The 16,142-nt window shown below is 41.4% G+C and overlaps 1 protein-coding gene across 1 annotated transcript in view; it reads left to right on the top strand.

Moving 5' to 3' along the window:
- Positions 1-2,410: 2,410 nt before the first annotated feature.
- Positions 2,411-16,142, top strand: part of esrrga (estrogen-related receptor gamma a) — a 186,719-nt gene continuing 172,987 nt past the window's right edge. Inside the window, exon 1 of the mRNA XM_033624368.2 lies at positions 2,411-2,881. The gene's annotated coding sequence lies outside the window, so the exon portion shown is untranslated. The remainder of the gene's footprint in view (positions 2,882-16,142) is intronic.

Raw genomic sequence — 16,142 nt, 5'->3', positions numbered from 1 at the left:
TGGGTATATAATAATATTAAAAACATGAGGATTCGGGGCGTCGGTGCCTTAGTGGTAGAGCAGGCGCCCCATGTGCAAGGCTTTTGCCGCAGCAGCCCGGGTTCGACTCCAGCCTGTGGCCCCTTGCTGCATGTCTCTCTCTCTCTCCCCCTTTCACACTTCACTATCCTATCAATTAAAGGCAAATAATGGCCTAAAAAATATCTTTAAAAACAAAACAAAACTTGAGGAGTAAAAATATAAACATGTGTATTGTAAATATACACCAAGTACCACCTACACTACACTACCTTACAATACCAAAGACTCAACACACAACAAAAACAGAACTTTTGGCTTATAAAGTTCCCATGAAATTAGAAAAGATAAACGTACATTTTACCAGTTTTAATCCTGTGTCCCTGTGTTCATCGTGGATCATTTATCTTGTTACTTGCCAAATGTATGTCAAAAAAATATCTTTCTGTAAAAGAAGGTAAAATAGTTTCAGATATTTGGTGACTCATCCTGCACTCATTTACAAAAATTCATCCAATCAAATGAGATTTTGTATGACTAGTTAGTCACAGCGGTCATATGAAAGTGCTCTTCACCATTTGTGGGTTGTAGTAGCTAACAGAGCGATATGGAGAGAGATAGGAAGAAACGTCTGTTTGGATCTCAGTGGGCAAAAACTTTGTTGTCATTTGAAAAACAATGTGGGGGAGGTTAACTTCATTCATCTCTCCTCGCCCTCCCCCGATCTAATAGCGAGGGAGGCTGGTGTGGAGCCAGCAGTCTGCTCAGCAGCAGACTCAACTGTAGCCCCATGTTGTATGAAACTCTAAGCCCCACCCACTTTGGTATCAGAATCAGAAATACTATTGATCCCTGAAGGGAAATTGTGATTTCGTAATAGTCAGTCTAATGTACAGAATAGAGAATTATAAAAAGTAAGAAGGAGAGTATGAAAGAGAAGTATGTAAATATAAAGCAATGAAATAAAATGAAATATATTAAATTAAATGAATGAAATAAAATTAGAAAAAATAGAAATGAAAATGTACATTAAAATAAAAAATAAAAATAGAATGTGCATTATACTACAGTGTTTAACACTTTTATTTAGAATATTAAAATATAAAAAAATAAAATATATATTGTTTATCAGTTAAACCAGATGCGAAGAATTTTATTTAAATTCCTTTTATAACTAGCCTCACAGGGAAGTATGTCACAGTACAGAAGCTAAACACTCTCTGCCTTGCACTTCATAGGGACTTTAAAGTTATAATAAGCAGCATTAAAAAAAAATAAAAAATAAAAAAAAATCCTCCAATCATCATCTCTTGTGACCCACTAAAAATGTTAGACAAAGTATTTTTCTGCAGAGTCTCTGCCTGTATTTCCTTATGTCTTTTTGTGTTGCCACACTCAGGACGTTTCTGGCCACAGCACGCAGGTGAGGTCAGGACTTTATAAAAAGGTATTGACCAGGTGCAAGACTGTAAGCATCACACATCCAAGAGGAAGTGTTGAAAATTGAGGGCACGGCACAGAAACAAAGCAAATATAGTCAATTAAAATGAATCTGGGGTTGGCTTTTTATTAGTTATTCAATGGGAATTATTAATAGAAAGTTAGACATTTTCAAATAGTTCTGTTTAGTATGTGAGGAGCCCAAAGTCAGCATTAATGAGCATTATTATGCTCTGTGGTGGTCCATGTGCTGGTTTGAACCTATGAAACTAATGTCAATCCCTTTCAGAGGACACTGGATTTAACTGAGCTTCTACCTGCTCCTCCTCTCCTCTCCTCTCCTCTCCTCTCCTCTCCTCTCTCGTCCTCTAGTTGTTACTCTTAAACTGCTGAATTGGTAACATTGTCAAAAAAGCTGCTAGCAAATGTGGTTGGGAAACTGGACCCCCCTCCTCCATAAATAGATGTTTGTTTCTGCTCCCTGTGTTTGTTTGTGTTGCCTCTTTCTGGATCGGGCCTGCAGGGACCATTTTTCAGAAAAGACAGCAAGGCTTTAGGGAATACTTGGACTTCCTCTTTTCTATCCTCCTCTCTACTTCTCCCCTCTCGTCTTGTTAAGACATCTCTTCTCTTCTCTTCTCTTCTCATTATTCATATTCTGTTTGGCCCTCCTGTATCCTATCCTCTGACGTTCTGTATATTGTATATTTTTATTTAAACTGACAACCCACATTTCTTTTCAATTCTGTTTTACAATTTTAGTTTGCTTTTTTAAGTCATAGATTAACCACAGAGTACAAACAGACATTATATTTCTCCTTCTTTTTCTTGTCTTCTCCCAGTTCTTTCCCTCACCTTCATTTTTTTTGTTTCTGTCCATCTGTTGTAAAACATATGTGATGCTTCCACAGCTTTCCGCTGCTGCTGCTTCTTTACACTAAGCCTGTTTGTTTTTCCTGCAGTAGGACTCTGGCTGACTGTCGGCAGAGCGCTGGTGTCCTGGAGTGGCACATCAGTTTGGTCAGTTTGCCCAGAGCTCCTTCCTCTCCTCTTTCTCCCTCCCTTCCTCTTTCTCTCGCTTCCTCGTTCTCGTACTACCCGGCACTCTCTTACAAAAAAAAAAGAAGAAGAAGAAGAGAGAAACCCTGCTTCATGGCTTAGAGAATGAGCTCTGCCTCTCAGCTGCAGACCGAGAGAAGAGGGGAGAGAGGGGAAAAGGGAGGAATGAAGAGGAGAGGAGGAAGGCAGCGACACACTTGCATCTGTTGTAGCGGCGTCCTGCAGCCGAGAAGCAAATGAGAGAGTGGGAGAGAGGCAGAGAGAGTATGCCAGAGTGAGAGGAGAGAGAGAAAGAGAGGAGATGTCAGACAGCCGTGTCCTTGAGAACTGCACCACAACTCTTTGAAGAGAGCCGGGAGACGGTGTGAGTAACGTGCATCTCAGCGGGACATGAGTGTTTTCTGTGTGTGTGTTGCATGGTTGTACACGAACAGTACTGTTTGTTTGTTTGTGTGTGTGTGTGTGTGTGTGTGTGTGTGTGTAACCTGCTGCTTGCACGCTGACCTGCCAAGCTTACAGTGAAGGGGGTTTGGCTGCCGATCTTCTCTGCTATTGTCTGCCTGCCTAAGTGTTGCTGACAGGGGATTATGGCAAATACAAAACGCCGTATGGACCAAAGAAACACAGTGCCAAACTTCATAGACACACGCATGCATGCATGAAGCTCCATGTTGAGAGCTCTGTTTGACTGTACTCGCCGTGTGTGTGTGTGTGTGTGTGTGTGTGTGTGTATGAGTGTGTCCATGCTAGTATGCATATGTATCTGGTTTAGTTGTCTGTGAAATCTATGTCACTGTTGTTTTTGAGGGTTAATAGTAATGTAAGTATCTCTGACATTTTCCTACACTAGTGCATCGTGCAGCAGCACTGAAACCACCTGTAACTATGCAGAAAAAGTTCATGGTGAGTCCACGTTAACATCTGCACTCTGACCTCGGGCCTAACACAACCTAAATCTACTGTATACTATGGTATACTTATAAGACTTTATAACTGATAAACAGGCCGCAAAATTAAATGTTAACTGAGCATTTTGCCTCATACTTTAAAGACAAATTAATCCTGTCTGCCTGCCAAACTAATTTGAATTCAGCCTGAAGTGAGCTTGTGGTTTGGGGGATGTATGATCAAACCTTGTGAGGTCTCGGGATCAGAGCCAAGCGGTGTGACCCATTGAACTATTTGTAACTAATCATAGGCCACAAGCCACACAGCATGCCATGAAGCCCAGTTGGGTTACACTCATCAAAATATAATGAGAGTCAACATGTCACTCATGTTTCCCAAGCCGTTCTCGAGATGAGTGCCATAGCTGGAGACGTGTGCCATTTTATTGAACTAAGTGTCAAACGGTTGACATCATGAGGTTGGCAGGCAGGTAAAATACTCTTCTCCTCTCACATTCACGTCCCAAGCGCAACCAGTGGAAAAGGCATTTAATATTCTAGGTAGGATACCGTCACACCCTAATCTAAAAATGCCCCGGTTGCATCATGTCTTATGAAGCAATGTGGATATCACATGTCCAGTATCATCTACTGTGTTTGATCATTTGTAAGGAGACCAGTGTGACAGAGATATATTTAGGTATAAAATTATAGCATACTAAGTGCATAGATAGCATACCAAGGGATGTATATCATTTCTCTTTCTTGTTGCAGCAGTTATTAAAGGCATCACAGGATTCAGGTTTCCAATCAACATCAGCGTAGTATCGTAAATTATATTGATTATTTTAGCTCCTTGTACCTTTAAAGGGAACAGTTGTAGGACTATAGATAGATAGATAGATAGATAGATAGATAGACAATATATGACTGCCAGATGAACTGTGATGACCATTAATGTTCGACTTGACAGCCCTTATGAGCTGCTATCTGTCAGCATAAATTATTTATTTAGTCCCATTTTTTTCTTTCTGTGCTGTTACTATAGCTTCATTCCCCAGTTTAATACTACAGTAAGTAGTATATTATGTCATATGTTGTACACTATGAGTAATATGAATTCGCTCATTAAGGTATTTGAAACACTAAACTGTTTAAATGGTATAACTTTGCTTGCTGTCTATACGTGTTCAACGTTTTCTACAGTGCAGTGGACCAAGGAGCACAAATCAAAAGTGTCTTTCTGCAGTAACCATTGCAGTAAGAATATAAAACAACTGCTGTTACATTATATGGTAGTTTTGAAACATCTTTGCTGAGGTATTTAAATTCTGAATTTAATTTTGACAAACTTTTCCCATAGTAAAATACGAGAAAATACGGAAAAGGGTTTATGAGCGTCTCTTTTTATCCTGTTGTGTGAATGACGTATCTTTAAATATATATTATGAGTAAATTAATTCATGCTGTATATATTATAATTTATTGTATAACAGAACATGGTTAAAAATACATGCTCTTCCAGCATGATTCATATCACAACTAATGCTCTCAGCATCAATGAACTGAGAGGAGTAACAGGCAGAGCTGATGTTGTCCACAGCATATATATTTAGACTGTAGAAACTGTCCCCAGGGTGAGCATGTAAGTGTGCAATATGTAGTGAGATTGCGAGTGTGTGAGCGTGGTGTGCAAATGCCGGGGTGTGTACGTGCACGCGGTGTGTTTGTGCGCGGTGCAATGTGTTTTAGGCTGTTCCAGCCAGCCAATTGAGGTCAGCCGCTCAATAATTAAAGCGTGTCACTGGTTAGTGCACGAGCTGGGTCGACCAATCAGAGAGGCCGATGTCAGATCAGAGTGAAAGAGAGTCGGAGTGACTGTTAAAAGAAAGAGAGAATGGGGAGGATAAGGAGAGACAGAGCCTGGGACTTAGAGTAAGAGAGATATAAAGTTTCAAGATTGAGATGGTGATGTTTTACAGTCATATGTGGTGTTCAGTTCTACACTCCTAAAATGTTGCCGGTCAGTCCTGTCATGTGTGTCCCATTTTTATTTTCACTTGTTGCAGTGTAAAGTTTCCCAACTACAATAATTTTTCGTCTAACTTTATGACAGTATCTGAGGACTGAGCACACCTTACAGAAGTAACCTGAGTTGAAGAATATCAGGTAAGAGGAGTGGTGCAATCTACTTGTAGTTATAAGCTTCTTCTCTGATTAATGACAAACAAGTCGCAATACTATGATAATCTCGTAGCCCGTCGCAGCGGTAGATTAGTTTACAAGCTTGTAGTAGGAATAGATAAGAAATTTAGATGAAAAATTGTCTGAGTTTATTGATTCCTTTTCTTTCACTTTCAATATTTAGGATCTAACGGTGACTGGATATTGTACTTTTCTTGGAAAAAAATTGCAAATATAATATTTTTAATGGAAATGGGGGAAATTTGTAAGCTTTCATTTCATCTTAGGTGTTCTTGTCGAAGTGTGTTACATATTAGGATGTTAAAAATGAAAACTGACCTGTCCTTTTTTCATCATTTAACAAATAACACTCTCTTTCCCACACATTTTTTTTTTAGCATTTCTATTGGCACTGATTTGTCTTTTGCGTCCTGAGGTGAAGCATTGGCACAGTGGTTCACACCCTATGGGCTAACTGTGGCCTTTCTTTTGTGGGTTTTTGTGCGTTCTCTCTGTGTTGTTCTGCTTTGGTCTCCTCTGAAATATGTCACAGTCCTGTCACTGACCTCAGAAGCAGAGTTGGTGTCTGGGCACTGCAACATCTGCACTGCCAGTCGCTCCTAAATATGTAGCATGGGTTCAGTGCAGAACATGAATTTCCCCAGAGGGATTCTCGTTAATCGTAGGTATGCCCATCCTAATGTGTTGTTGTATAATTGTTGCCATTCTTAGGGTTGGCCTCCAACACTGAAGTCACCAGTCACTGACATGTTGACGAATGAACCATTGAGTCAGGAATATATGGACCCTGACCACAACAAGCTAATTACAACAATGACTCAGTTTTATATAATACAGATTTTGTCAGGGCCGCACTCTAATGATTGGGTTTGGGAAGTGGTCGACAGACTCACAGCTGTTCCCACCAGCAGTAATATCTGCTGTCAGTGGGAAGCCAGTGGGCCATCTTATTAATCTCACAAGTTTGTACCTGTTTGTTTGGCTACCTGTGGTTGGGCTGTGATTGTTGTGTGTTTAAACTGATGCAGTTTGAGCGTGTGTCACCCATCTTTTGGTTGTACAGTCTTTGTAGAGAATTTTAGAGTTTTGATTCCACTACTGGACTTTTGTAAATCATTATTGGATCATTTTAACCTTTTCTCTGTCAGTCTGAAGTTACTGTAGTTACTTTTTTGGTAATCAGGTTACTGTTTTCCAGTACCCTCGAGCCTTGGATATTGTCTGGAGGACGTAATCTGATCATAGACACAGGCCTGATGTGAGCCTCTATTTATCTGGAAGCCTTTCTGGGTGATGTGAGTTCCTATTAATACTCTATGCAGCGGTTGCTGCTTGCCAGCCTGCTTGTACACACACACACACACACACACACACAGATTGGTAACCAGAGACTTGAGGCTTCTTGAACACTATAGACTGCAGTCCACTTCAGGCCATGATGATGTCATGAGGGATGGTGTATCATTTGTGACATCACTGCAAACAGGAAATGAATTAATGTAAAATCAGTCAGAGGATCAAGTGGGTGACTTGACTTTTCTTTCTTTCTTTTGTTCTTTCTTTCATCTGTATTTAAATCATAGAAGAATGGAGTTACTCAAAAAAACAAAAACACTGTTGCTGTCTCACAATTTTGGTGCACCAAATGCCAGATGCGTTAAACTCTGTTTACATTCATGACTAAAACTGTGTGTAGGCATAAAGGCAGAAATGTGCATACATTTTGTTTTGGTCAGATTTATAAAGATGTGTGTACGCCTGATCCTGTTTTATAGATCTTGATCATTGTGGTGCTGTGTGCACATGCATGAGCTTCATATCCACACCCACAGTTTACCATAAATGGATGTGGAAAGGCCCTTAAACAGCCATTTGCATATATGGATGTTTACATATGTGTGTCCCTCCGCTGTTCATTAGAAATGTCAATAAGGAATTTGGTGAAGACAATGCAGTTTCACCGACTGTATTACATTGGCAAGGTTCTCCAGTGGTGCCAGAGCAGCTTTTATGACGCACAGCTGAGGCTATTTATTTATGCAAACCATCGTCATAGTAAAATCTTAGTCATTGTTATGATTATCATTATCACGTCAGAAGGAAGATCAGTGATTCATTCAAAGCACTCATGTTGAAACTGACTTAACAAAATGCTTCACAGGATAAGGACTGTCACTAATAAATGTAAATAAAAATGATGAAATCCATCACTCATTTCATCACTCGTTTCAGTGTATTTGCCTGGACAAGTGTCCCCACTTAATTATTCTTGGGAATCCCTAAAAGCAAAATAATACTGAATTTTAGGGCATATGTCTACTGTCCACCTGGGCCCCCTTTTGCCATCCTTACCATTCTTAGTTCCTTCTTCCTCTCAACCTTTTGTTTCAAGTTGTTGAGTCTGTCCACTGGTGTCTCTCTGTTCTCTATAAGCCTTCTGTATTTACTGCTAATCCTTTTTATGCTTCTCCCAGCCAGAGGCCCCAGTGAGATCCTGTAGATTTAGCCAGAGGTTGATCTCATGATTAGTATTCAGCTGTCAGAATACGTCAGTCAACTTTTGGAGGCCCTCTCAATCCTCACCCTCCCACCATCATTTCCCCGTTATACTCTCAATATATACCTCTGCAATGTAGTGTGTGTGTGTGTGTGTGTGTGTGTGTGTGTGTGTGTGCCGCATCAGAATGTACGTAACTGCATGGTCCTGAAGAGAGAGCCCTGTGTGCATTAATGTAGATACATATCCACCCTCCTCCTGATTTCCCAGGAAGTCGCTCTCCATCATCTTAAATGACATGAAAAGAGCTGGAGACAGATATATGCATGAATTAATTGGCTTGAATAGGAGTATTTAGAAGCTTAATCCATGGGGATTAACGCAAGCAGCCCTCTCCGGATTTAAGCTTCTGTGCGTTCTCAGCAGAGGATTGTTTCATTTCACTCCATCCTCCTCCTCCTCCTCCTCCTCCTCCTCCTCCTCCTCGCATGCCACCACCTTTAGTTCTTAGTCAGTGAGCCTCTAAAAAGCTGTCAAGTGTAGGATTAGCAATGTAGAATACCACTAGATAGCTAATTGTCCTAATAACCTTTAAAAAATTTAATGATGATTTTTATTGTGTGGTGTTTTAACTCCAGCTGGGTTGCGCTTGTTTAGTTATTCCTTTCTGCTTACTACACACAAAGATGCAGCTGTTACAGGATTAGTGTAACCACTGGATAGATAATAGTCATAATCTTTAAGGACAGTGACATATTGCAGTGATTTGTACAGTGTTGTGTTTGGTAAGCGTTCTTGTGTACACCTGAGTTTGTATTAGGCAACAACTAAGCTTCTAACTAGCTGTCAAATCCATAGTCAGATGCACAGAGTATTAACTGGTGAATAAAAGAACCGGGTCTTGCTCAAAACAAATTAGGTCTTAAGATGTGTTGATCGGGTCGTCCACTATTCGGAAGATCAGCTGTTTGATCCCGGCTCCTCCAGTCCGCATGTCGAAGTATCCTTGAGCAAGATACTGGCTCCTAAATTGCTCCCGATAGCTGTTCCAACGGTGTATGAGTGTGTTAAAAACTGAGTAGCAGGTGGCACCTTGTATGGTAGCCTCAGCCACCAGTATGTGAATAGGTGAATGTGACTCGTGGTGTAAAATTCGCTTTGAGTGGTCAAGTGACTAGAAAGGTGCTGTACAAGTGCAGGTCCATTTACCATTACCACATCCAGAGGTAAAAGTGCCGACCTCAGTGCATACCTGTTCAGAACGGCCATACTGAGGGGTAAAAGCTCACTGTCATAATCATTCAAACCAGGACAATGGCACACGCTTTAGGACAGATTAATTGAAGGCCTTAATAGTGTTGCACTCCTTTGGAGGAAGGAAAAGTAACAAAAGTTATCTTGCAAATTAAGAAAAAAGACATTGAGAGGGAAGTTCAGACTCTGCATACTTCTCACCTCCACACATCTGGCTTGTCACTGTTTGAAATGCAACATGAATGTTAGATTGTCCATTTCAGTGTTTAACACAGACACTACATGACAAGCACTCGGGTTAAAGCACTGACGCCTTGTATTCAGCGTTCGTTTGTCATAAAGTTTGGGGACTCAAAAGAGACAGAATAATAAAAGAATGGTTAAAACTGAAGGAGCTTAGGTCGAGGTGTCCTGACTTTTAGTCTGCAGTATGGGTCAAGCTCCAAAATCCTGCATTTCTCATAATGCAGTTTAATAGCGTAGTTTTCATGTATTTCATTAGACAGTATTCAAAGTTGGGAAAGTTCCATCCAGAGCTGCAGACCATATTATACAACTGTGTTCCTGAGCTGAGTACTGTTTGTCAAGAGCAAACTAAACTTGAGTCATTCATTGTATCTCTAACATATTTCCCCATTTGATGGGCACAAAATGTTTTGTGAAATGTTGTTGTGAATATATTATATGGTAAATAACTAAACAGACTCAGCCACTGTGTTCTTTACAGCCAAATATACCACTTTCCACAGAAAGATTTCTCCTTCTCCTCTCCTTTGCCTCTCATCTGTCTCCTCCATCCTCACCCTACCCTTCTCTCTCTCTCTCTCTCTCTCTCTCTCTCTTTTCCCGTATAGTGCTTTTCCATCTTCTTTTTCTCTTTCTCCTTATGCCTCTTCCCTCCTTCATTTATAGGCTTCACACTGCAAGTCTACGAGATACTGAGCAGATCAATGCCTATAGATTGGCTCATTGGAAGCCATTAGTTATGGGTTTTTATAAAGCTAGTCATTATTGTGCTTAATCTTGCAGAAAATTAAATTTAGAGTTGTGTACAGTGTTTTGGTTAAAAGTTGTTGATTTTTTCCCCCTCTCACTCACTTACCAGCTGCTATTTTCCTCGCCTCTTTTGCATTTATTACTCTGTGCGTGTGCGTGTGTGTGTGTGTGTGTGTGTGTGTGTGTGTGTGCGCACACACGCACATGTTTAAGCCACTAAAAATGAATGACAATATGCTGAAAGTACATACACACACATACACACAAAGAGGTGCATTAGTGTCACTGTTAATAAACCATCACGCACCGTGGTCATGCCAAAAAACCCTTCAAGAAAACTGCTCATACGACAACATGGCTTGGCCACAGTACTGCACACGGACTGCAGTTTTTTTCTCAGTGTTGGCAAATTCCTCTATTGTCCGAGCATCTGTATTCACTGGCTTTAATAACTTAAAAGTGACGGTGGTCTCGTTTTTTTCCCCTGCCACTTTGCTTTTGTTTCTCAAAGAGCGCTGTGAGTCCCTCCTGGTCCAGCTTTAATTTTCAGAATTGGTCATGAACTCCTGGACACCACGCTCACTCCTCTCTCATAGTGTTTTTTCCCCGCTGCCCTTCCAGACTCCCCCCACCCCATTATTGTTTTGTCCCAGTTGCACGGCACCAGCATGTTACATCTAGGACAGCTGTATTCATTGTGCATTGTCCTGTTAAATAAGTTAATGAAATGAAATCAAATAAGTTGTCTTTCAACCCCTTGCCTCCTTCTTTTCACCCTTAGCTTTTGGTCTCTCTTCATCATTACCAGAACTCCCTTTACTCCCCCTTCTCCTTCCCCATCTTCCCCTTTTTCATCTCTTCCATCCTATTCTTTTAACCCTCTTCCTCTTGTAACCCTCTTCCTCTTGTGTCCCATCACTGTGTCCCTCAGTGTTTCCCTCCCTGTCTGTGTTCCAATTCTCCCATCCCTCTCCTTTACCCTCTTTAACCCCGCTCTCTCCTCCCCCCACTTGCCTCCTTGTCCCTCCCCTCTTTCTCTCAGTCCTCTCCTTTTCTTTCTCCCCTTTCCCTTTCTTCTGTCCTCAACATCCCTCCTGTCTCCCCTCTTGTCACTCTTTCCCCATCCCTACTCCTCTTGTCTCCCCGTCCCGAATCCCTCTTTGCTCCCCCCACACACCCACATCCTCTCTAACTAAACAATAGATGCCTTGAGCTCTGAAAGAGCGCTTCCCATCCCACCCCAACACCATCAACACTACCCACCCTCCTCCTCTCCCACCCCATGATGATATGCAGAGTAGGGCAGCAGCCTTCTTTTGTTTAGCTTAGCGCAAATGAAAATTGCTAATCAATTTTTACCCCCTCTTATTTCATGGCGTGTAGTTCCTGCCCCTCCCCTGCCAGCTGTCATTGTGTGGTTGTGGCGCAGGGCTGAAAGCTTCATTAGCAGGAGGACAGCATGTTTTGCCCCTCAGCACAGTATTCATGGAATTACTAAAGATAGATGGGACATTGCCTGGTGTTACTCATAGATTTAGTGCGAATACATACTTCCTTCTGTCTTGTGATTGCCTTTTTTGTCAAAAGAGAAGCACAGAACTTATAAACTTATAATGATCCTAAAGACATCACATGAGCTCAGTGGATGTGAAGAGAAGTTTGGTGAAGATGTTTATTGCATTTTGGCCACGTCTTTTATAGAGCTACCACAAGTAAACCAGCGGGATAACCAAAAATGCTTGCTTGAAGAGTAGTCCCTTTCTGTCCATTTATTTTCCATGGCATGATGCTGTATCACACCAACAGATTAGTCCAAGGAAAACTCAAGCATCATATAAATGTTCTGAACTCTTTGTTTTAAAATTTGTGTGCATGTCTTTACTGTGTGCGTACTGCATCTGATAATATTACACTTTAAAAAATCAACCTGGGATACACAGTGCATGTATTGCAAGTCTGTGTCATGACTAAGTGTGATACTGAATGTCAGCAGCATGTTAATGTCTTGCTGCCTGTTCTGGCTTTACATCCACATTTTAACATTTTGAATCAAGCAACTTAGCAGCCAAATATTTCTCAAGATTTGGTTCATTTCTCTCTGTCATCCCCACTCTCTCATCCTCATTCTCTTTCCTGATCACTCTGTCCGTGTCTCCCTCGCCCTCTGTGCTGCCCACTGAATACTTTTATTCTAGAGTACTGAACTATGGAGCAGCAAAAATGTAAAAATATCCAGAAAATGAAAGCCTTTCTTTTCTGCATGAAGTGCAGGGCCTTGCCCAGTAGAAATTGCTGGTGTGAGTGTCCTCACTATACACAAACTATGCAGCCATGCAAGGGGACACATCCACTCCTGTAATGGGCCTTCACTGAAGTTTATTTTATTTTTCCCCAGAATGGTGATTGGCAACATCTACAGAGTTAGACAAAGGTGACCTTGTTTTCCTAGTGGAATATATAAATCCCTGTAGGGCAGGAGGACCTACGTGACCGTGACCAAAAAGAGCAAAACTTGATGTAAGGGGCACTCTGAGGAAGAAAATGAGAACACCTTGCCTCTTGCCAAACAACAGCTGATGAAGCTAATCAGCCCATGTTTGCAAAATAAAGTCTCAAACAATCACGGTCTTAAAATAAAACTGTCTGCCCTGTTTACAGGTTTCCAGTAGAAGGGCTATATAAAACATGTTCACTGACACTCTGGAAACCTCAGTAACTGCAATAAACACTAACATTTATCTTGGATGAGCTCACTATATTTGTGGTTTTCCATCACAGTGTCTCAGAGACCTTTTTACACAGAGATTGCGCTACAGGGCTGTTACGAAGTCCCTTCTTTATGCCGCGTTTGGATTTTTGCACAGAACCAATCAACAGTGGCATCATAACACACCAGTGTGTGATTTTAGATAGCATGCTGGCATCCTGGACGCAAAAGAGGTGTGACTGACGTGACGTAACACAACAATGCCAGCCTGTGGTGTGACATATAACATGACGTGTCAGCAGCACTTTATAAACAAAGGCATAACAACGTGAGAAAAATCATTTACCATCCTTGTTATATGGGGGCTGGTCTCCAGCTCCTAGACCCCAATTTACTGACATTTTCAGCTGCTGTTCTTCCTTGAGTTAGCTGCTAACTGCTACCAGGTGCTTTTTAAATCTCCCCATGAATACACTCTAAAAAATGATTCATGAGGTTAGTGGATAATGCTTAAAGTAAATAAGTTTTTCACCATAAAAAATTAGTTTTGTTTCATTAACGTGTTTTAGTCAGTTGTCAACTTATTTTAAGAAGTTGGTCAAAATCAAAAACATTTTTGACATTTCTGAGTAGGACTGAATTAAAATAATAAGAATATCAAATAAAATAATTTGATCACAAATATTGCCACAGTTTTTGGATAAATACTAAGTTGGTTCAGCTTGATTAAGCTTTTTGATGTCAAAGCAAATCATGATGGTTATACTAAATTAATTAAGTTTGTCAGATTATTAAAGACTCGTAGGATTGACTCAATAATGTCAGAGTTTAAACTACTCAAAAAGATGCATGCGAATTGTTACCTTAATTGTTTAAAGTTAAATCAGTGGATTCTTTCTTTACAATGTAGCACATCATCAAATGTCACACTTGTGCAGTCCATGGTCTGGTCATGCTGGTTGTCCCTTTTACACAGACATTGATTCGGCACTGTTACTACCTCTACTGCAGGCTTAAAGGCAAGCAACTCTGTCCCCCCATCCTGCTATTGTACGTTTTGTAAAGAACAGCGAGGCGGAATAATGGCGCAAATTTCCCGCCATGAACAGGCAGTATAAAATGGGCTGTACATGTCTGCTGCTTACGGTCAGACACCTGGTCCATAAACATCCCAAACACAGAAAATAAAAATAAAATATGAAAATACAGGTAAAACACAGGGTCTCTGCAGATAAATACACCGCCACTGCATAGTATATCTTTAATTATTAAGAGGAAGCTGTGACAAAGAATGTTGCATCTTGGCTGGTGGTGACCAAGCACTTCCAGCAGAGCTGACGTTGATGTTTGCCTCCTCAGCATCAGAGTAGGTAAGCTAGATGCAGCTAATGCAGGCATAAAGTGCACAGGTCAGAGGTCACAGGATGGCCAGTGGTAATGGGATGGAGTGAGAGAGGGAGGGAGACAGAGGTGGGACTGTTTGTTCTCTTGTGCTTCAGAGATGATACTACTCTCATACAACCCTCCTCTCCTCTCTCCTCTTCTCTGTTCTGAGCTACCAGACCTGCCTGTTGATAAAAACAGAAATGGTAAGACACAAGAATATAGCAGACTGCCCAGCCCTTCATACTCGGAGGTGTGTGTGTGTTTGTATTTGTATGTGTGCGCAGTCTGCCCTAGTTTGAGCTGTTTGTCTGTTTGAAACTGATAATCACAGGCTCTTCTGTCTGCTGTGAGAAACAGTTACCACCCCTCTGCGAGAGAATATTTTCCACAGCCACCTGGGGCTGGACTTCAAATTAATATTTAACTTCAGATTATTTTCTCATATTTGGACCCACATCAAGTTAAAGGATGTGTTTTGTCCTCTTGTTGTAAATGTGGTCATCATTCTTATTGGTTATGATTTATAACAGTTTCCTTTCATATGTCGGAGCTGAGTTTTGGGGACACCATGGCCCCAGTAGGCAGAGGTTTACACTGTGTTTTAACTGTATATTGAAAAAACTAATTGGAACATTGCAACATTTGGTTCCTTGTGAGCTCCATTGTCCAGGAGATATGTCACTTATCCAAGTTCATCACTTAAATGTCTTCCTTACCACTTGGGACAATTTTCAAAACTAACAAAACAAGACTCAAATGTCATTTTGGCATTTAGCTGCCGCTCTTATTGATAATGAGTGCGCATGCAGCAGTTCAGGTCTACTGTCAGCGCAGGCGGAGCGCAGCCGGTGTAAGCCGAAGTTTGGCTGACCGGCGGACAGTGCGCACATGTCACCAAAACCTCACAGGAAGGTTTCCAGAATGTCAGGCACATTAAGATGCAATAAATACCCAAAAAAACACTATTCAATGCAACTATCTGCAATCAGCACATAAATGTATCTCCATATCGACTGTCCCGTCACATCTGATGGCACCGTTTGGCACGTTTGGCACGCGTAATGGAATCCCAACCTAATTTGATTAACACAGCTGCAAACTAATGAGTTCACATCCCCCTCAGCCAACCACAAACAGCCACAGCATCAGATAGGGAGTATATATTCAGCATCTGTCATCTTAGAAAAGTCAAAAGAAAAGAAACAGAGTGAGACTGCGAGAGAGAAAGAGAGAGCGCGTGCGCTGGCAGTCTGACGCTGCTGCTCTCTTCTGCCATGGCGAATTGAGTAAACTCTCATTATGCCTTCGCGCGGTGCATTTAAGGGCGAGGAGAGGGGCTCATTTGATTGGTGTGATGTGAATCGGCTGTGTAAAACCCACTCCACGCCTTCTCTCCTCCCTCTTTCCGTCTTGGGCAGGTAAGAGGGATGGAGGTGGGAAAGAGGAGTAGCTGCGCCAGCTCCGCACGGTGTGCCACACTTGCAAAAACCGCCTGGCCACACCCAGTTGGCGAAGCACAGGTGCGCTACGCCCCCGCCTCGCCTAGCAAGCGCATTACAGACTTTGCCCTCTGACTGGCTAACTTCCAATGTAGCTCTCAGCTAACTTGAAATGTTCTTGGAACAAATAGATCAAATCCTGATATCGAAACAAGTCAATTGTTAATTAGATGTTTCTTTCACAAAATAAGTCA

The sequence above is a fragment of the Epinephelus lanceolatus genome, chromosome 2 (genome assembly GCF_041903045.1).
Source record: "Epinephelus lanceolatus isolate andai-2023 chromosome 2, ASM4190304v1, whole genome shotgun sequence".
NCBI classification, from domain to species: domain Eukaryota; kingdom Metazoa; phylum Chordata; class Actinopteri; order Perciformes; family Serranidae; genus Epinephelus; species Epinephelus lanceolatus.
This window is presented reverse-complemented; position numbering and strand designations above follow the sequence as displayed.